Raw genomic sequence first — 21,988 nt, forward strand, 5'->3', positions numbered from 1 at the left:
CTGCTCTGTGCCTGCAGACAGAATGTGACCAGCTGCCTCCAGTTCCAGTCGATGATGTCAGAATAAACCCTATGTCCCTTGAGATGCTGTTGTCATGGTTCTTTTTGTCACAGCAACAGGAAAAGAAACTAAGACATGTACCCTTCATTACAGCTGTAAATGTGCTTTGGAAGTTCAGATAAAAAGGATGAGCTTGACTGTTCTAGAAACCACTGGCTTTGTCCTCAGCACACAGATGCCCATCCCCCCCACCCCCGCCTCCACCCAGGCCTGAGGCACCTGTCCAAGAGTTTTTCCTTTGCCTCTTTCTTGGAAAGCTGTCACTGCCCAGAGACCCAGGAAACTTTTCCATGAAAGGACAGATAGTGGCCAGTGTTTTGCAGGGCAGACCACATGCGCACTGTATTTAAACAGTGAGAAGCCCCAATCGGATGTTCTGACTCAAGAGACTGTACCTGGAAGCTGGCTCCTTGAGCATCTCTCTAGGACAGCTTAAGGGGGGAGGGTTAGGCTGAGCAGATGGAGCAGACAAGAGTGTGGAGGCCCTTGCTAGGGCCAGAGCCTTCTTGTGGCCTTCTGACTAATGTTCCCATCATTTCCTCAGCCATATGAGATAGGACTTTCTTCCATGGAGTCACTCTCTCTGCTCTAAACGAGGCAAACACTTCCTCAAGTAATTTAACCCGCCCCAACACCCAGTGCCTCTTGCCACCTTGACTAGTGGAGAGCGCGTCACCTACCTGAAGGAGGAGAGGGTTCTGACGGACATAATAATGGCTTTGGGTGTTGACTAAGACACGGCTTCACCTGCTGTGGAGCCTTAATGGCTTCCTCCCATGACAATTTACTAGTGAAATTAAGTTTGTTTGTCATAGGTGCCATAGAAATTTGAAATCAGTGGCTGCTGCCATGCCTGGAGAGGAAACTTCCAAGGTGGAAGCTCATTTCCTCAGTATTCTGGGATGGAAGCACCATGTTGGCTTTTGAGACAGTGCCCTGTCATGGGCTGGATGACACCCATTTTAACTAAGGCCTGGGAACCCCGCACCCTTTGAGCCCCCTGGAGCCTTGTCACATTCCCCCTAGTTAAATCAGGTCACTTAGATGTAAAGAGCACTCCTGAAATGCTCAGGGCGAACCAGGGAGTGGAGAGGGGACAGAAAATCGGAACGGAGAGGGAAGCTTCTGGCTGTAGACACTGTAGACAGAGAAGTTCGCCTTTTACTCTTTCCACCATGGGTCCTCTCAAAGGGTTTTGCGTTTTTTATGTAAAAGGATTGTGCTCCAGGACTATGGGGTGGGGCAGGGACAGAATGGGTACTAATGATGTGGGTGTTCTCCCCTGGTATCATTTATTGTACTTCCTGGGTTTGTTCTCAAGATTCTATACCCACCAGAGGATCTTGGCAGAGTGCAAGGAATGGGACAAACGTCAGGACCTGGTGCTCTGAGTCTCCCCCGCCGCTGCCACACTTGCAGGACCACATTCCTCCCCAACTAGTACAGAAGACAGTGGACTGTCAAAAACCTGGCCTTTTATGCCCAGGATACAGTCCATAGCCACTCTATTCCCAGGGACTATTCCTGGAAAACCCAATCTTACTTCTTCTTCTTCTACTTTCTTTACTGCAGAGGTATGAACCCCACCGTGTCATCAACTCCTCACCTGACGCCTTATCAATGAAGAATTTCCAGATGGAGAATGAAGGTGCTGCAGAAGACCATCCCAGGCTGGTTTATGGAGATAGGAGTAAGACGTCTTTCCTGCTGGTAACAAACAAGAGAAGACAATGAGGATGATGGGGCCGAAGGAGAGGGCCAGACACTAATTAGCAATCCTGTCTGGTGTGTGAGCAGCTGTGGAGATATTTCTCTTTTTGTTCATGCCTTATTAGCTGTGACTTTCAGAGTCAGAACTAAGGCTGAGTAGGGAAACCACTGACCCTACAGATGGCTGGATATAGGTGCTAGCTTCCTTCTGTCTTCAAGCAAATCTTGAGCATCCCATCTCTACCCAGAATCCTCTGCACATATTGTTCAATTTTAGACTGAAGACTTTCACCTCTCAGATTCTGTTGGTGGCTACATCTGTCATTTCTTTGCATCAGTTGTCAGTGATCCGATATTGTCCCCACCTCTTTTTCCTCTACCTCATAGCTGCCAACACATATCCTTTGAGTAATTATATGGAAAATACTGTATCAACCACCATGGTACCAAGGATCTCATTAACACATTATAATCCAAGGCCTTGATATTGCTAACAGTGACTGTCCATCTGTCCCTGTCCCAACAGGTAGCTATCCCTGGACAAGAACTCCCAGTGGGGCATAGTTAGCACTGGGAAGGGGAAGCAACTAACCATTGCAATGTCAGCAGTGACCTTTGAGAGGGAGGCATATTTGCAGTGGACTAAGGTATTGTACCATCAGTGGAATGAAGACGCCAACATGCTATGCTTTGAATTAGGACTCAGCCTGCTCCTACTCCCTCCCTGAAGCTGGCAGCCAATGGATGCATAGACACCTGAAGTCCCTAACCTGTGAGATTGCTGATAATGCTGGATTTTGGAGCTCACTGTGTTGCCCAGGCTGGTCTTGAACTTCTAGATTCAAATAGTTCCTCTGCCTCAGCTTTCTATGTTCCTGAGTCTACAGGCTCCTGATACTATTGGACAAGACAGTTCTGGACTGAAACATGTTCATAGGAGTAGATTCTATTCCTGTCAGCCACAACTTCTAGAAAGGCCCTCTAGAGCTTTTTCTTAGGGTAGAGTGGGGGCCTAGTTTACTTCAGTGGTACTCATTAATTCAAGAATTTGTATTGTATGTATGTTTGTGTATAATTGTATGTATGTGCATGATATATGTGCTGTGTCTTTGGGTGGTGTGTGTGTGTGTGTGTGTGTGTGTGTGTGTGTGTGTGTGTGTGTGTGTGTGTGTGTACCTTTATTGACTCTTTCTATTGATCAGGAATTCCCCTACTTTTCTTTCTTTCATTAGTCCTTTTTCTTTTAACCATAAACAGTATCTCATGCTACTTTGTCCAATGACCCATGTTCAGGTTTTCTCAAGGACACACTTGGTTGTGAGCCATTCCTCCAGTGTATGGGCTGAACATTTTTCATGCCTTTGCAGGACCTGAGATTTCTCTGTTGCTGAAACTAAACATTCCAAGTCACAGTGCAACTCCAGCAACACAGAGTAGCTGCTCCCTCCAGGCCTCTTCTCCAGAGTCCTTGGGGGGTATTTGGTGAGTTTCTGGACTTCTGAAGGAAACTGGCTTCTGATGGTGTGTATCTTTGTTACTTTTGTGAGGAGAGGGCTTTGGGGGCACCCTAACTTTTCTGGTTTGGGTAATTTAATCTTTTGATTTCACTATCTTTCTCCAACACCAATGAAGGAGGCAGGCGCGCACCCCCCACCCCCAAACAGAAGGTTCAGATTAGTGTGGGGCTCAGAGGAACACAGGAGTCCAGTTTGAGAATCGAATAAGCTGGAGAAATTGATTATGGCTTTTGACTGAAGTATTTGAAAATCTGACTGAAAGGAACTGTGGACATTGGTGATGGGGAGATGTATAGAACAGTAGGGAAAATGAATGGAGATGAGAAAGTCTGAGAATTAAAAGAGGCAGTACGGGTGTAAACAAAATGGCTCAGTATTTAAAGGCACTTGATTCCAAGCCTGACAACCTGAGCCAAGTCCCCGAGATCCACACAGAGGAAGAATAATTGACTTCTGCATTGTCCTCTGATCCTCACTTACACTGTGGCACATGGTCATGCGTGCGCACGCGCGCGCGCGCGCGCACACACACACACACACACACACACACACACACACACACCTGCACCATCCTAGTTTCTGTTGCTGTAACAAAAAAACAGTGACCTGAGAAGAAAAAGGTGAGTTTATCTCATCTTATATTTCTGGGTTCCAGTCCACCTTTTAGGGAAGTGAGAGCAAGAACTCAAACAGAATTCCTTGTTTTTAATAGCTGAATAGTATTCCATAGTGTATATGTACCACAGTTTCTTTATCCATTCTTCTACTGAGGGACACTTAGGCTGTTTCCATGTTCTGGCTATTATGAATAGGGCTGCTATGAACATGGTTGAGCAAATTTTCTTGCTGTGTGCTGGAGCATCTTCTGGGTATATTCCAAGGAGTGGAATAGCTGGGTCCTGAGGAAGCCCTATTCCCATTTTTCTGAGATAGCACCAGATAGATTTCCAAAGTGGTTGTACTAGTTTGCATTCCCACCAGCAATGAAGGAGTGTTCCTCTCTCCCCACATCCTCGCCAGCACTATGGAATACTATTCAGCTATTAAAAACAAGGAATTCCCAAAATTTGTGGATAAATGGATTGAGCTAGAAATGATCATAATGAGTGAGTTAACTCAGAAGCAGAAAGACTCAAATGGTATATACTCACTTATATCTGCATATTAGCCCAACGGGCATGTCCCACGAAAGCCTTCACTTACCAGGAAACAGAGACAGAGGAGAGGACATTCTAGTGGGACTCTAGATGTGAGATTCATGAGAGAAAGGCAAAGTAGAAGGACCCAGAGGGTCCTAGGAGCCTACAAGTAGAACATTATGATAGGCAGATTTGGGCACAGGGGTCCCACTCAAACTAGGCACCAGACAAGGACAATACAGGCGGTAAACCTTAAACCCCTACCCAGATCTAGACAATGGACAGAACACTCTCCACAGTAAAGTGGAGAGTGGGATATTACGTTCTCACACACTCTGGTGCCACACCTCTGACCATGTCCCCTGGATGGGGAGACCCGATGGCACTCAGAGGAAGGACAGCAGGTTACCAAGAAGAGACTTGATACCCTATGATCATATAGAGGGGGAGGTAATCCCCCTCAGGAACTGTCATAGGGGAGGGGAATAAGGGGAAAATGGGAGGGAGGGAAGAATGGGAGGATACAAGGGACGGGATAACCATTGAGATGTAACAAGAATAAATTAATAATAAAAAAAAAAAAAAAAAAAAAGAACTCAAACAGAAACTGACTGAAGCTGAAACCCTGGAGGAACATTGCTCACTGGCTCACTCCTTGCTTGATTCAGTAGCTAATGCTCAGCCGGCTTTCTTACACAACCCAGGATCACTTGCCTGGGGGTGATACTGCCCACAGTAGGGCTGGACTCTTCTATTCAATTAGCAATCAGGACAGTGCACCACAAACATGCCCACAGGCCAATATGAGCTGGAAAATACCTCTATTGAGACTCCCTCAGAAGACTGTAGACTGTCAAGTTGACATCTGAAGCGAACTAGGACACACACACATGCACACATGCACACACACACACACATACATGCACACACTCACACTAAATAAATATAATAAATATTTAAGATAAAAGCCAACATGTTGAAAATTTTCCCACAGTGCATTTTGACTTACTATTTCAGAAAAAAAAATTAAATAGGAAAGAGAGTGAATTAAAATCCCTAAGGAGGAGAGGCTGGCAGAAGCCATCTGACATTAGAGGAAGGTAGGCCAATGTATATTATAACACATGATTCAGATGGGCTGTTTGGCAACAAAGGGCCTAGACATCATAAGGAAGACTGTGAGGCAGAAGACACTCCTAAGAAGAGAAGGAAGGGTAAGGAAGGATGCTATGAGAGAGTGCCAAGGACTTACTGACTTCAGGGTAGAACCCAGATTCTATTAGGTGATGGAGTTGATGTTCTTCCTGAGGGTCTTGTAGATATTGAGAATTTGTAGCAAAAAAAAATCTATAGGGCACAGATGGGTTGCTTCAGGATTATGTGGATTTGGGAGAAGGAGTAGAGTTAGCAACAGCTGGATTCAAAGTCATGTAGGTATTGGTGTCCAGAAAGGTATGGATTGTCACAAGGTCCTACTGTGGGGTCTTGCAGTTAATAGTTAATGTGAGGGAGGAGGAAGAGGGGATTGTGATGGTTTCCCAGGGCCACAAACATAACCAGAGCTCAGGTGTTTCTGTTGCTGAAAACAGGGGCCAGATGATGCATTTCTTTCATCAGTGTGTAACCTGCCCTGTGATGATGGAGCCAGTACCCTGGTCTTTGGCATCAACTCCTACTGATGGGATGTGGTTTGGTACACGTACTAAAGTGCTTCTTTCTCTGAAATAGCCTTACCACCAGTACATGTACCAATTAAATTTCTACATGCTGGACCAAATGGCCTCAGTTAAAAGTCATGCTTCTGGAGAGCCAAGGGTAGCCCTGACTGTATGATTTCACTTTTATAAATCTTACCATGTGGTCTTGCAGTGCCCAACCAGTGCTATTCTAATTGAGAAGTGGTTTCTCTTGCGTATAACCAGATCAGGAAGACAGTTCACAAATGGATAAAATGCTTTGATCTGCTTGTAAGTTCTACAGCAATCAGCACAACTATTAATTAAATACCTGTAATTATTCTGTGGAAAGGGCTTAATATCATAAATTCAATTCTATTAAGCATGAATCTCAACCTCCCAGCAGCAACCCAACACTTTCTGCCACTGGTTAAAATGCTTGTCGTAGGAAGAGTGGTATAATTTCAGCCTTCACCTTGTAATCACTCCAACAATTAAATCATTTTCAAATTTCGGTGCTATACTAAGGGAGAAATTATTAAGACCATTTTACGAGAGAAAACGGCAATGCGATAATTACCCTTGACCATTATTGCACTTGAGTCCGGAGCGTGCATCTGAGTGCCTGAGGATGGTGCATCTCATTTGTGATCTGTCCTGTCTGCTTTCAGCCAAGTGTATTCCTGGCGAAGCAAAGTCCTTGCTCCTTATACTGCAGGGGTCTCTGTGAAAAGCACTTGTCCATATGTGGGCATGCTGCTGCAGCACTCAGTAGGTTTATGGTGTGGATGTGTGTGTGTGTGTGTGTGTGTGTGTGTGTGTGTGTGTGTGTGTGTGTGTATTGTGTTGTGTTGTGTTTGTGTGTTTGGGTGCCTGTAGAAGCCAGATGTTATTGTCAGATGTCTTTCCCGGTTGCTTTTCTGCCTATTTTCTGTGACTGGATCTCTCACTGAACCTGGAGCTCACCAGTAGCTGACAAAGGCTGGCCAGCAAGCTCTCAGAATCCTCCTGTCTCTGTACTCCTCCAAAAGTTCTGAGGTTATGGGCATACACGGAACCAGCTATATTGGACATGGGGCAGAGCCTCATGCTTGTGCAGCAAGCCCTTTACCAACTGAGCCCTCTCCCCAGCACATTTTGTAAGTTCTCAAATATATACAAGATGCTTAGAATCGCATATGATATTTGGTACATGGTTTGTGATTATTACTGGTGTAAAACAACATATGTGTGGGAATTTTGTGATGTAGACACTGTCTCCTTTTAGAGGATGCATTACACAGGGCCAACTAGACAGTTATGTTATTTTATTTCAAAACAGAAGGGTTTTTGTAGCTATATGATATCTCTTTGAACTCTTTTGTTTAAAAAAAAGAAAGAAAGAAATGTTGACAAGGAGATGGCTCAGGCAGTAAAGCTCAAGCTGTGAAAACATGAGCCCCTGAATTCAATTCCCAGAACCTGTGTGGAAAATGCAGAGCATTGTGGAAAATGATTGTAAACCTAGCATTAAGGAGGCAGAGACAGGAGGCTCCTTAAGGCTCAGGCTCCACCCTGCCTACCCTACTTGGTGAGTTCCAGGCCAGGGAAAGGGACAGGGAGACTGTCTAAAATAATACCATGGATGTACCAAAGGGAGAATACCAGAGGTCAGTGTCTTTTACATACACACATACCCATGTGTGAGCATTATTATATTGGTGTTTTGATCATTTGGTTGTCAACCATGACAGACCAAGATCTGAGTTCTCTGAGTGTAGCCACTTATCAAACCTTATATTGACTCTCTTAGCCAAGTCACTGTATTTCTGCTGCTCAGAAATGAATGAGAAAAAAGAAAGAAAAAAAAAAGAAAACTGAGGCAGAAATGTTTTAGAAGCATATTGAAAGGGCCCGTAAATTCCATAGCCACTCTCTGCCCAAGTCATCTGTTCTAAGCAATACACTCTCCCCTCTTAAATCTTGAAGGCATTTATTTTAAAATTAGGATGCCCAGATTATTTCCATGATTGATGAAGATACACTTTAGAATATTAAAGATTTAAGATATTAGCATTTAGTAGGCTTTCTGACAGAAGTTAAAAGGCTATTAGGATGACTGATGAATTGCACCAATACGCTCTTGCCTTGAAACAGCACGGCTGCATCTGCATGTGACTGTGCATCTTACAGTTGGGGTATCAGTAGCTGTAGCTCCAGTCTCAATCCAGGGCAGCCATGGACCATCTTGAATGACACGCCTGTGGCTGCACCATTGCTCCCATTACGACCATCTTGAATGACACACCTGTGGCTGCACCATTGCTCCCATTACTCTTGATCTAGGTCAGTGATTCTCAACCTCCCCAATGCTGTGGCCCTTTACTACAGCTCCTCAGGTTGTGGTGACACCCTCCCCACCCCTCAACCATAAAATTATATTTGTTGCTACTTTATAACTGTGATTTTACTACCATTATGAATCATAATGTAAATATATGAATTGCAGGGTATCTGACATGGAACCCCCGTGAAAGGGGTTCCTCTTTGATCCTCAAAGGGACCGAGATCCACAGGTTGAGAACTCTGCTCTAGGTGATGACTGCCTGGATTTATTCATTTGTTCACTCAGGCACTTGGTGCTCCGCTACAAAGTGGTAAAGGAACAGACACAATTGCTGTCAAGGAGTTTGTATTCCATTAGGGGGCGCACATCTGAAACGCACCACACACATTATGAAGTCACTTGAAGGAGGACAAATGGAACAAGGAAGAGCAGCTGATGCGCATGTCAGGGGTGGCCGGCATTTTAATAAATCGCAACAGAGAAGCCACAGGAGGAAATGTCTGAAGGGTGAAGTGGAAACACCTGGAAGGGAAAGAGTGTTCCCACAGGGGCAACAGCCAAGAAGCCCAGCAAAGAGGCAACTGTGTTGAAGCCACAGCCATTCAGAAATAAGGTCAAAGATTTAGAGGGGCATGTGACATTAGTTATGGTCCTACAGACCTCTCTATAAGGACCTTGCACCTTCTGAATTGGATGGACAGCCAAAGGAAAAGCTTTAAGCTGAGGCAGTGATATCCGATGATGGGCAGATCTGGTGTGTGGCTCTGGCTGGGTACCAAGAGTAGGATGACGAAGGTGGCAATAGAAGCAGACAGGCAACAGCAATAAGCCAAGCAAGGTAAGCCTGCATCAGACACGTAAGTGATGGTAAGTCGGAGACAGATGGCTCCCTGAAGCTTGCTGGCCAGCAGAGTCTAGACAAATCAGTGAGAGTGAGCTCCAGGTTCACTGAGAGACTTTGTCTCAAAAAATATGGAGAACGATAGGGGAAGAACCTGAAGTTGACTGATGTCTTCCTGCACACACACACACACACACACACACACACACACACACACATCATACACATATGTGCAAAGTTGTGAACACATATACACATGCAAAGATACATACACATATGCATGCATACACCACATGCACTTCTTTGCACAATACAAACATACATACAAAGAAAGATGAAGACACACACATATAAAAATCTGCACACATCTCTCTCTCTCTCTCTCTCTCTCTCTCTCTCTCTCTCTCTCTCTCACACACACACACACACACACACACACACACACACACGCACACACACAGATGAATCTGTGGTGTGTTTCAGCCAATTAGAAGAGTGGAATTGCTATCTGCAGAACATAGCTACTTATACAAAGGCAAGATTGACTGAGAAGGGGAGAACACTCTAGGTCAGCCTGATGGATGAATTAGAGGACATACTGTAGTGAAAGTATTGGTTTCTTTTGTGTGTTTTTTGTTTGTTTGCTTGCTTGTTTTGGTCCCAAGTATGGGACATGGGAATGTTTTTTCTCTACTAAAGACAGTCTCTTGACTTTTGTTGGTGGAGAACAGACCCTCGAGAGGGCACATGATGTCTTGTGAGAGGGAATGTGATGTCTTGCTGAAAGCAGACACCTGAGAGGGCACGTGATGTTTCGAAAGAATATAAATAGAACTGCAGGGACAGTGAGATGAGGCTCTTGCATTGCTATGCAGTGCAACAGTTTACATCGCTTCACTGGTCTTTGCTTCGCAGAGAGAAATGTTCCAGAAAACTTCTCCTGGCACCCTGGCTCAGTCTAGCCACTTCCGCTGACTCATGCTGAGTCAGCAGGGCTTTGCTGCTTCTGCTGGACTGTCCTGCCACTGCTGATTCATGTTGCTGTTTGGTGTTGGCTATTGGACTGGACTTCTGATATCCTGACAATGCAGAGTGGAATTGGCCCAAGGCACTATGTCTAAAAAGGCTCACATCCCTCGCCCCTATTAAACCTCATTCTCTCCTATCTATGGTCAGTGGGTTAGAAGGGAGGGAGAAGCCTTTAAGACCCCTAGATAAAGTAGGCATTTGAAAAATCTAAGCCTACAACATATTGTTTGGTGTCCAAGCGAACATGACAGATAGATGGGTGCCGGGGTGGGTTTCATGCTGATGGTACCTGCTGTTGTATCAGCAGCACAAGGAAGCAGTGAAGACAGAAGAGGAGCGGCCCTCAAAATAAACCTTATCTGACACCCTGAGGAGATGTACGTGACCAGAGGGCAGTAAGAATAAAAAGGATGGGAAGAGAAGCTGTGTTTTGTAGCTGAAGGAAGGAAAGCATCCAAGGAGCAGAGGCTGGTGCTGCCTCATGCATCATGCAAGCGGTTGTTGTTGCAACAGCAATACCCTGGGTGGAATGGAAGCCTAACAAGCAGGTTCATGGGGGGAACTGGAGTTGAGGAGCTAGTGATAACAACAGGTTCCTCAGATGCAGAAAGCCCGCGCCTGTGCATGCCGATGGGAAATGCTAACAGATTACAGTAATTAACTACTTCTGAAGATATGGAGAGTGGTGCCAGGCCTGCCTGCTTGTCAGGTAAGAGGAAGATGCTCACGTACAACGCTACCTCTTCATCTGCCATAGTAGTGCCTGTGGCTCACACCAGGAGTGGAGATGTGGGCACTGGAGTTTGGAAACAAATCTCAGCTAAAGGCTAAAATATCTGCTCTAACCTGACTTCCATATTTCTCTAGGGGTAAGTTATTTACTTTCCCTGAACCTCTAGGATGCTTGAAAACTCCTTAGTACAATACTTGTGACGGTTAATTTGGGTTTGTTAGCCTGATGCTTGGGTTTAAAAATATCTAGGGCATTAGTGACGCACACCTTTGGGTGAGGCAGTGAGAGTAATGCAAGATGAGGTTAGCTAGAGCCCTAAGGTAAGAAGATCCATCCTGGTTTTGGCAGCTCCATCCCATTGGATAAATTCCTTGACTGAATGAAAAGAGGAAAGGGGAAAAGTAAGCTGCACCAGCATTCTCTCTCTCTCTCTCTCTCTCTCTCTCTCTCTCTCTCTCTCTCTCTCTCTCTCTCTCTCCTGCCTCGTTTTCTAAGATGTGAGCACTGGCCTCTCTCTACTCCTGATCTCATATCCTTAAGTCATTAACCAACCATTTTGAAGGACTGTGCCCTCTGCATTGCAGACTTCTTTCATTGCTCTAACAAAACTTGACATGATAATCTTAAAGGAAGAAAGCGTGTATTTTGACTGACCATTCAAGGTGACAGTCCACCATGGTGGGAAATCATGGAGGCAGGAGCTTAAGGCAGCTGATCACATCCACAGGCAGGAATCAGAGAGAGAAATTCTGGTACGTGGTTCAATTTCTTTTTTTTTTGTTTGTTTGTTTTTCTTTTTTTAATCTGCATGGGGACCCATGGAATGGCGTAGCTCATATTTAGGATGGGTCTTCCCCCCTCAATTAATTCACTCTGGAAAGTCCCTCTCAGACTTGCCCCAAGATATGTTTCCTAGGTGATTCTCAACCATGTTAGGTTGGCAACATTCACCCATGGCAATGGGAAGTCAAGGCAGCATCAGTAGTACGAGGTACCTGGTCACATTGCATCCTTCTGAGTTGGGAAGCAGAAAACAATGACGCTGTTCAGTTTTCTTTCTCTTCAGTCCATGGATGATGGCTCTGCGCACATGTACAGTGGTTTCTCCCACCTTAACCTAGAAACGCACTCCCATGCATTGCTAGAGGCTTGTCTGCCAGAGGGTTCTAGATCCCATGGAGTTAACAGTCAATGCTAACCATCACATATGCAGTGAATCAAAATTAGGCCTCCCTCTCCCCGGTTACTGATTTCAGGTATTTGATCACAGCAAACAGTAAGTCATATAGTACCTAACACAAAAGAAGGGCTGTCAACCACTATGACTGCACTAGGCAGAACAGGGCTTTACAAACTCACTAATAAAGGAGAAGAAAATCTCATCTGCTTCCTGCCTTCACTGTCCACTGAACATTTTTCCTAAATTTGGCTTAATCCTCCATCCTTTCCTATGTTTTCCAGCCACACACAAATTTCCATATCCTTGCACACTCGTTGCCTCAAACATGGCACGGAGTGCTCAGGACTGTAATTATCTCAGGGACCAAGCTGCATGAAAAGATAAACAGCTTAGTGGATTAAAGTTGCATATTTAATATAACCCAGTGGCATAAACATCCTCTTCCTGTTTGTTGCGTGTCCCATCAGTCTCTCCCGGACACCCACTGAATGTGAACATCTCCATCAGTGTCTGCTTCTTTCTGGTGATGAGAAAACAGACTCAGAAAGCATCACCTCATAGCAACACTGTTCCCAGGCTCCCGGAGATGAGCTATGATGACACCCACCTCTTACAGAGACACAGAGGCTGTGACAATTTAATAGACTGGAAAAATAATTGAAAGAGAAAACCAACAATTCTTCCCTCCCTCTAGGGAAGGAGGAGATGGAGTTTCATTAAGAGCCCAGATGCTTGCGAGCAGTTGGCTGTTATTACAAGGGAGTTGACTGGCAACCTGTGTGTACCAGTGTTGCTGAAAGAGCCAAAAGGCTCAGTGAGGTAGCCGGGGCTCCTTGGGCGGGACCAACCTCTCTGAGTTAGCTAGAGCTGTTGTACTGTGAACTCCATGCTGACCCTAGCAAGTTTCTAATAAGCATGAGAGAATCATTTGAGGAACAGTGTCTTGACCTGACACACTATCTAATTGCTGGGAAACAATGAGAAGAAATGGGACCTAGTGAGGCAGTAGAGACGGTTAGGAAAGGAAAGGATGGATATAACACTTAAGTCAGGCACAAAGGTCACAGAGCTGGTCCTCCAAGATCCTTCTGAGGACTCAATGTGCTGTTCAGCTCCAACACAAGGAGACATCCAATTTCTGAAGACTAAGTTTGGACATAAAATTTTGCTTTTGTGGTGTTCTGTCTTCATTTCTGTTGCATTGATAAAACACTCTGATTTTTTTTTAAAGCAGCTTTGAGGAAAAAGGGTGTATTTCAGCTTGTAGGTCCACGTTCATCACAGTGAGCAAGTCAAGGCAGGAACTGCAAACAGCTGATCCCAAAACATCTACAGTCAAGAGGAGAGAGAAATGAGTGCATGTGTGCTCACTTGCTTGCCTGTGATGAGCTCCATCTCTCCATTTACATAGTTGAGAACCCCTGCCCAGGGAATGGTGCACGCAGAGCAGATGAGGTTTTTCCACTTTAATTAAGTGAGACATGCCCATAGGCTAAGACAATAGAGAAAGTTATTCACTGAGGCTCTCTTTCCAGGTGATTCTAGGTTGTGTCAATCTAGCCATCATGTGTGTGTTGAGAACGTAGCTCAGTTAGTAGCATGTGTGCCTACATGGAGAAGGCCCTGAGTTTGATCCACAGAACTACAGAAAATGGGGTATGGTGATGAACATCTGTAATCGCAGCTCTTGGGAAGTGGAGGAAGGAGAATCAAGAGTTCGAGGTCATCCTTGGCTACACAGAGCATTCATGACCAGTATCGGCTGCATGTGATCTTGTCTCTAAACAGAATAAAACAAAATAAAAAGGTCTTTGTGTTTCTACAATTCTACAGTCTGTGACTCTGAACTTGGCCACCATTGGCCACCCACATCTCCACATCCTTGTGTCCACATCAGGTCCCATTGCTGGCTGTTCCTCAGCTTTACACATCTTCAACTTTCACCATCTTGAGTTCGATAGTTTGCTTTCCTTCCTCATTCCCTGTCTCATTCCTGTGGCTTCAGCAACAGCCACACTCGCACTCACTAGAGCTGAGGGAAGAGCTGAACCGTGCACATGAGTGCATGAGTGCACATCACAACCACTAACTTTCGAAGCCCACTACTCAATTTTGTGGCCGTAAGTCACTCCTCTGCTGTGTAAACTGGAAGACGTTGTGACTGTCATCCCTACAGGATTTCACTTCCTACACCCAGAAAAGAGCCTTGCACATCCCAGGCCCCTTGTGAGCTGCAGTGGACTGAGTGACTTCCGGGACTGCTTCAGAAAGATGAGGACATAACAAGACATAAAAAGCCAGAAGTTTTATCAGATGAGCATGAGACCTTGGGCAATGTTGATGTCTTAGTCAGTGTTCCATTGCTGTGAAGAGACATCAGTACCACAGCAAGTTTTATAAATGAGAGCATTTAATTGATGTTTGGTTATAGTTTCAGAGGTTTCGTCCATTAGCAGCATGGTGGGAAGCATGGCAGAACACAGGCAGACATAATAGCTGAAAATCTACATCTGGATCCATAGGCAGCAGCAAGAGAGAGCCACTGGATCTAGCTTGGGCTTTTGAAACCTCAAAGCCCACCCCCAGTGACACACTTTTCCAACAAGGCCACACATTCTAATCCTTTCAAATAGTGCCAACTCCTTAATCGTTTAACCATATGAACCTATGGGGACCATTCTTACTCAAACCACTGGAGTTGATGTCCAGGCTTTCGTGTCTGTTACCTACAGTATCTACTCTCTTGTCATCTTTGCAGTTATATAGCCTCTGTTGCCATGCATAAGGTCCCAATGAAAAAGCCAAGCTTTGATTCCAGAACAGTTCACAACTCACAGCAATTGGGTGAGGAGTTATGGGTAGGAGAATGGCTGACCCTAAAGCAACCATTCTGGAAGGTTTGCACTCAGCACAGATGATGGCTTCCCCATGGATGCTTAGCTGGAAACTCCTCTCAGCTTCCCTAACCTGTATATTCTAGTACCTCCTGAAGACCCCAAGACCATCTGGAATTTGGTCAGCACTGCATACAAAGACCTGGCTGGACTAGCAGGTGGGGATGCAATGACTCTCCCTACTCCACACTGCTCCAAAGGAAAGTCAACAGCGCACAGGGCTACTATAGTGGTTCTTGCAAGCAAATGCAGCTAATATGATGCAGATGGTTGCTGTTTCGCTCTGAGGGTTGGGCTATACTACACAACACCTCTAATCACACACTCAGAACTTACGCACACTCATCACTGAATTCAGTGCAACACGCTGTGATGAAATCCTGGGGCATGAGGCCTAGGAGACTGGCCCCAGAAATAGTGTACTTGAACTGTTAGGAAGCCGTCCCCCAAGGCAGAAATAATTGCCACTTGGAAATAAGTTAGATGGAAAAAAGGTGGAATTTACAAGAACATGGAGGCCTGTGGCCTATAGGAAATCTCTGTGAATTGAGAAGTAGCTTGTAATACACTGAATTCTTCCAAAGAAACAGCCAGGCAGAGCCTACATGGCTGTTGTCAGTATCAGAAGAGAGATTCATTATGGTATCTAAGACCCCAGGGCCTTGTTTGGCAAAATGCTGGTGTTGCATGTTTGAGGATCTAAGTTTGTTCCCCTGGGACCCATATTAAGTAAGATGTTGTAGGACACACTTATAATCCCAGTGCAGGGGAGGTGAAGGTAAGTGGAGGCCTGAGCTCACTGGCCAAACAGAATACTCTACTAGCTAAGTTCAAGGCCAATGAGAGACCTTGTCTGAGAAAACAAGGGGCGGGGAACATCACATCAAAGCTGTCTTGTGATCCTCATAGGGATGGTCACACACTCACCTACATGCACACACTATGCAACACATACATGCATGCGCGCACGCACATATCCTCTCAACACAGAGAGGCAAGTGTTTGAAAGACACACATAAGGGCTAGAGAGATGGCTCAGCCATTGAAGGCTAAGCTCAGAACCAAAAATAGTAGAGAGACACATATAAGTCTGTGACAATGTTCAAGGGGTTATACTAACTAAGAGCTGTTATTTACTAAGAGTGGAATATATGCAAGTACTACCTGGACCCTTTATATAAATTGCTATTATCTTTTGGACAGCCTCATGAGGAAGTTATAGTTCATTTACTCATCTTATATATAAGAAAAATAATTCAGGAAGCTTCCTCAAGGCACCTATTCACTCAGACATGTATCTGGGCTTCAGATTCGGATGTTAATACAAATGTACTACTTCTACCTATGATTAGTTCCTAAGAGCAATACTCTTTATTACTTTTACTGGAAAAGGCTTCTCTGTGAAATAGTGTTCTGGATGAGACCTGAAGAAAGGAAACTAGGTGGCTACAAGGGAGGGGGGTAGGAACCTATAGGAAAGAAAGAACGCCAAGTCACCCGCAGAGTGGGTTTTCTTCAGACAACCACTGTGGGAGGACACTGAAAAGAGAGGCGGATTCAGAATGGGGCCCAAGCTCAACTAGGGTTGGGTCACAGCACTGATTGTTCTAAAGGGGCTTAGGTTAAAATGTAAGTGGAGTGGGTAGGCCTTGAAGATAAGAAGTTGGGAGGCATTAGCTTGTCTTAAAGATGCAAGGGGTAGGGAGTGGAGGAATCCGTGCCCCAGGATCTTTACAAGGCTTCTGTGATACTCCACTCAGGATGGAGAGACTGATCAGTACTGCCACCCCCACTGAAGGTTGAGATTGCTTTGTCTCTGACATAACCAAGCAAAAGCTGATTGGGAGTGTGTGCAAGAACCAGAGAGTGGAGAGGATGGATGGGATAGAGTGATGCTGGCTAAAACTGGATGTCTGCCATGCACAAGAGATACTGAGGAGATGAAGGCCAGAGCTGTTGAAGAGCTGAAAAGCCTGAAGTTACCTGACCTGAGAAGACACAGGAGACTGAAGATCTGGGCTGGTTCCAGATCATGCATGGCCCTGTGGATATTTTAAGAGTTTTATATTTAATCCTAAGTGCATTTGGAAAAGCCAAGAGTCAACAAGATAATCTCCATGGAAGTGATAGTTTTTTTACTTGGCAAGCTGTGAAGCAATAATAGATCTATTTCACATTAAAAATAAATGGTTGCAGCCTGGAACACTGGGAGTCATAGTCATTGTAACTTTTCATGCCTCAGTTTCTAGAACACTTATGTAAAGACATATTCTCCCACATAACCATTACATCATTGTGTGACAGCTAGTATAAGAAAAAATAATAATGAGTCAGTGCTTCATAGATTTTATCACAAAGTTACATAGGAGTAAAATTAAAAAAAAAATAACATGATAGAAAAGAAAGCCCCAAGTACCAGAAGAATTTTTCAGACCCTGCTTTGATAAAAAAAAAAAAAAAAAAAGCATTGCCTAGTCCAAAGTAAATAGAACCACAGACTCCCACAGAAACCCTGTCATTTCAAATTCTATCTTCTTTGGGACCAGATGTGCATGTAGCAAGAGATATTGACAGAGCCTGAAAGGGGTCTTCCAGAGGCCTGGTTCAGGCAAACACCAGTCTGTGAAGCCCTGGGAAAGCTTGGGACGTCATCTTTCAGAGGTCACAGTACATCAGCACAGGGCAAATCCTTCCAGCATGGCTGCTTCTACAGCCAGTCCATTTGAAACAGTTTTAACTTTTTTTGTTTAATGTGTGTGTGTGTGTGTGTGTGTGTGTGTGTGTGTGTGTGTGTGTGTGTAGAAGCAAGAGGACACCTTGAAGTCCATTCTCTCCTTTTATCACGTGGGTCCTGGGAATTGCACTCAGGTTGTTTGTCAGTCTTGGCAGCAAGCTCCATTACCTACCATAGCCCACCCACCTAATTCATCTTTAGGATTTCAGCTTAAGCCTATTACCAAACCCTCACATTTCACCTCCATGGTCCCAGTTAGTCTACTTAATGCCCAGGCTCTGTCTTACTTTGATGAGAGATGGCTAACCCTACACAGATTTAGGCCCTGGACTGAGTCATAAGGCTATTTTTAAAGCTAGTTTTCGATTCACTGGAATGGTGGGGATAGTGCTTGTGACATGCGAACACAACTGCTATATTAGAATAATTCACTTTTGGACATCTGGACCACTGCTTTCTCTTCCCGCCTTCCTAAATACAACAGTCATGTGTGTTTATATGAACCCCAAGAAGAAAATCCCATGGGGACATGAGACAAAATATGACAACCAGCTTTTACTATATCCCCTAAATGACTGTTAAATAGAATAATCATCCCCAAAATGCACTCGCCATTCACTGGGCAGGAACCTCTCAGGCTTCCTGCAGCCAGGAGAATACGTCCATAGTAACCTATAAGTCATGCCACACTACCAGTGTCTCTCCTCACACCCTGTGCTTATCGATCTCCTTTGCCTGTCAACTTTTGCCTCACCTCCTCGTAGTCCAATGCTTGATACGGTCATGTAGGAATCATTGACTGAATAGCTATTCCCTGTAACACAGAGGGCCAGTATTTTGTTCTTCCTATATCAATTAGTCATCTTCTTGTTATCAAATTTAGAAGTAGGAAGAAAAAGGGAAAAAAAAAAGAATATGAGCCCCCTCCCCTCAAAAATATTAGCGTATTTCTGGTGTATTTGAAATGGTGGGAGCAAGGGTCTTAAGACCAACACCAAGATGAGATAGCTTTGAATCAGTCTATAGCTCAGGGTGACTTTGAGCTTCTGGTCATCTCGCCTCTACTTCTGGAGAGCTGGTGTTACCAGTGTGGGCCTCCTACTCAGCAGCAGATTACAGTTCAGGAAGCATGTCTCTCTTCGCTGTGTCAGTTAGCAGTTAGATGATTTTCTTTTCAAAGATTGAAATCTACCAGGAACTTCCTCCCTGGACATCATGAGGTGGTGATTTTACAAGCCAAGGCCAAGGGATGGACATCTGGGCTGTTCCATTTCCTGACTATTGTAAGTAGTGTAGTAATGTACACAGATAAGTAGTTCTCTCTCTAGTAGGGTATGTAATCCTTTGTGTATAGTCTCAAGTGGTCTGTGGTATATTAATGTGTAGCTTTTTGAGGAACTCCCACATTGATTTCCATAGTGGCTATACCAGTTTGCACCTTCATCAGCAAAGTGTTTCCTTTTCCCCCCACACCAATACCAGCATTTGTGGCCTCTAAAAAATATTTACCATTCTGGCTAAGGTAAGATAAGATATCTCAAAGCAGTTTTAATTAGCATCTCCCTGATGGCTAAGGACATTGACCACTCTTCAAATGGTCCCCTTCCAGCTGGAATGAACAGGAGTTTCTACCTGGATTTAAGGCCCACTCCAAAAGTTGAAACCCATATCTGGCACCATTATGAAGGCCAAGAACCTATGGCTAGTCAGCCATAGTCCCCAGGGGAGAACTTATGACTATTACTCTGATAAAGGAGCATAGCGTTAAGCTGACTCCTAATGGCTTATCATTACACTCACAGACCTGTGCATCTCCCAAGCTTCCTCAGAGCATCCCTGCTTTGCTGCAGATGGAGATTAACACAGTGACCTACAACTGGCCAAAGGGAAGAGAATAAGAAACTTTGGAAGGTTCAGCTCCAAATGGAGCATCTGTATCACACCACCTCCTCCCAAGGCTCAGAAATCATTGCAGGGGGAGAGGACAGAAAAAAGTATAAGAACCGGAAGTGGTTGGGTAACTACAAACAATGTTTTCTGAACACCATGAGCCAGTTACACATATGAACTCGTAATAGTTGTGATAGCATGTACAAGGCCTGCACAAGCTCAAGGCAAACCAAATCCCTGGGCAGAGAGATGAGGTGGGCACCGAATTAAAGAGCTACTGGCAATTGACACTTCTAGGAAAGGAGAGTCAGTTTTCTTTAAGGCTTTGCCCTCTGGGAAGTCAACCATACTCCAGTGTATGGCCACAGACCTACAAGCATATAGGCAACATAAATTGTACTTAATGGCTTGAGGAAAAAAAAGAAAGAATAAACACACAAGGTTTGTTGGGTAAATAAAGTAGCATGGAGCTTGGAGGAGTTGGAGGCGAGGTGAACATGATCAAAATATATCGTATAAAATTCTCAAAGCAATAACTTAAGGTGAGAAAAACATACATCCATGCAAACACTCATACACATAAAGTAAAAGTGCCTTTAAAAAGTCAAGGAAACAGCAGGCCATGGTGGTGCACGCCTTTAATACCAGCCCTTGGGAGGCAGAGACAGGTGGATCTCAGTGAGTTCGAGGCCAGCCTGGTCTACAAAGCAAGTGTAGGACAGCCAAGGCTACACAGAGAAACTGTGTCTCAAAAAAACCCAAACAAACAAAAAGACAAGGAAACAACAAAACATATAAACCATCAGCGGAAGAGGGAAATGGAAAGACCAAATTTCTCTGACTGCCTGTAACTGAGCTGCAGAGCCTGCTCCAAATGACTGCCCAACCACCCAGCCCTCCTCCTGGCCAGTGTCTTTACCCTTTACCCAAAAGAGATCAGAACAAGAAAGCTTGAAATTCACCTTTGGCCTTCTCTTCTCCTTCCATACACATGCTCAGAGAATGACTGGGCCCCCGAGGTTTCTACCTCTGAGTTGCCCCCATGCCCCCTTTGCCTTTGGAGTCCATTGCTGTGCCCTGGTTCAGCAAGCCCAACCCTCTGCCACTTCTTCAATCTCATAGAGCAGAGAGAGGGAATTCAGCGAATGTGGGCTCCACCTCCTCAGTACTATAACCTGACCTCAGAGAACTGACCTGGACTCCCTGAGTCCACTTCCTCATCATTGAATGGTCTTAGCAATGGTGCCTGTTCCATGAGCTGTGTTGTGACTTCATCTCTGTTGCTGTCATAAAGTACCCTGATTAAAGGCAACTGGTGAAAAGAGAGGCTTATTTAAGCTTGCATTTCCAAGTTACAGTCCATTATTTTGGGCAAAGTCAAGGCAGGGACTCAAGCAGAGAGTCAGATGACACCCACAAGATCTAACAACCTTAGGGTGACCAAAGCGCCTTTTCCTCCTGTGCAGGGCTTTGTCTGGGTTCACCCACTGCTGAGTTAACTTTCCTTTCAGACATTTCCCAAAATTTGTAAGACACTCAGGAGTTAGTAATGTATAATGACATTTGTTTATAGTGTGTGTGTGTGTGTGTGTGTGTGTGTGTGTGTGTGTGTGTGTGCAGGATCTCTGAAAGTCCACTTCTGTCCACTCCAAGCAGGTGGCAGTTTGTCTTAGGATTCAGCAGCCAAGGGGATAATTAAACATAATAATTAGCATCTGACATGGTCCCAATTGATCTCCTCATGCCTATCAACTCTTTCATGAAGACTGCAATGATGGGTACATCAGATGGACGGCCTGCACGGCTTAGTCCCTCATCCTGGGACTCTGCTTTGGAGGCATTGCATCTACCAATCGTAGGCTTGCATAGGCCTGCCAGGACTACACACTGATGCTGGGATCAAAGGCCAGCTTCATCTGTTGCTCCCATTGCTCAAGCTGGCTCCTGAGGGTCTGACAAGCTTGGCATTGGTACCACGGTCACTATCAGCTATGCATGGCCACTGCAAGGGCCCTGGGCTGAGTGAACAGTTTGTACCCCCAGCCTATTTTTTTGCAGGTAGAAAATCTCCATGGCATATTCTGGAGAGATAATTACCCACCCAGGACAGGTGAGTCATTGTTACCTCTATCACTGCATCACTCATGCACCTTGGGTGAACTTCTGCACAGACTTTAAATTTTAAGTCTTCCAGAATTTACCTTTCTGTCACTGTTTTCTTTACGAACCTCAACTCATCACAGATCTGCATATATTTGC

The 21,988-nt window shown here is 44.8% G+C and overlaps 2 long non-coding RNA genes across 2 annotated transcripts in view; one reads left to right on the forward strand and one right to left on the reverse strand.

The window, feature by feature from the left end:
* Positions 1 to 1,665: 1,665 nt before the first annotated feature.
* LOC311585708 overlaps positions 1,666 to 21,988 on the reverse strand; it is a 148,806-nt gene continuing 128,483 nt past the window's right edge. The window contains exon 3 of the long non-coding RNA XR_014775314.1: positions 1,666 to 1,764. This is a non-coding gene — a long non-coding RNA (uncharacterized lncRNA). The remainder of the gene's footprint in view (positions 1,765 to 21,988) is intronic.
* LOC311585709 lies at positions 9,175 to 10,434 on the forward strand. Its single transcript, XR_014775315.1, has 2 exons — positions 9,175 to 9,285; positions 10,260 to 10,434. It is a non-coding gene; the product is annotated as an uncharacterized lncRNA (long non-coding RNA).

Source organism: Acomys minous, assembly GCF_964271855.1.
Source record: "Acomys minous genome assembly, chromosome: 16".
In the NCBI taxonomy this organism is placed as follows: Eukaryota; Metazoa; Chordata; class Mammalia; order Rodentia; family Muridae; genus Acomys; species Acomys minous.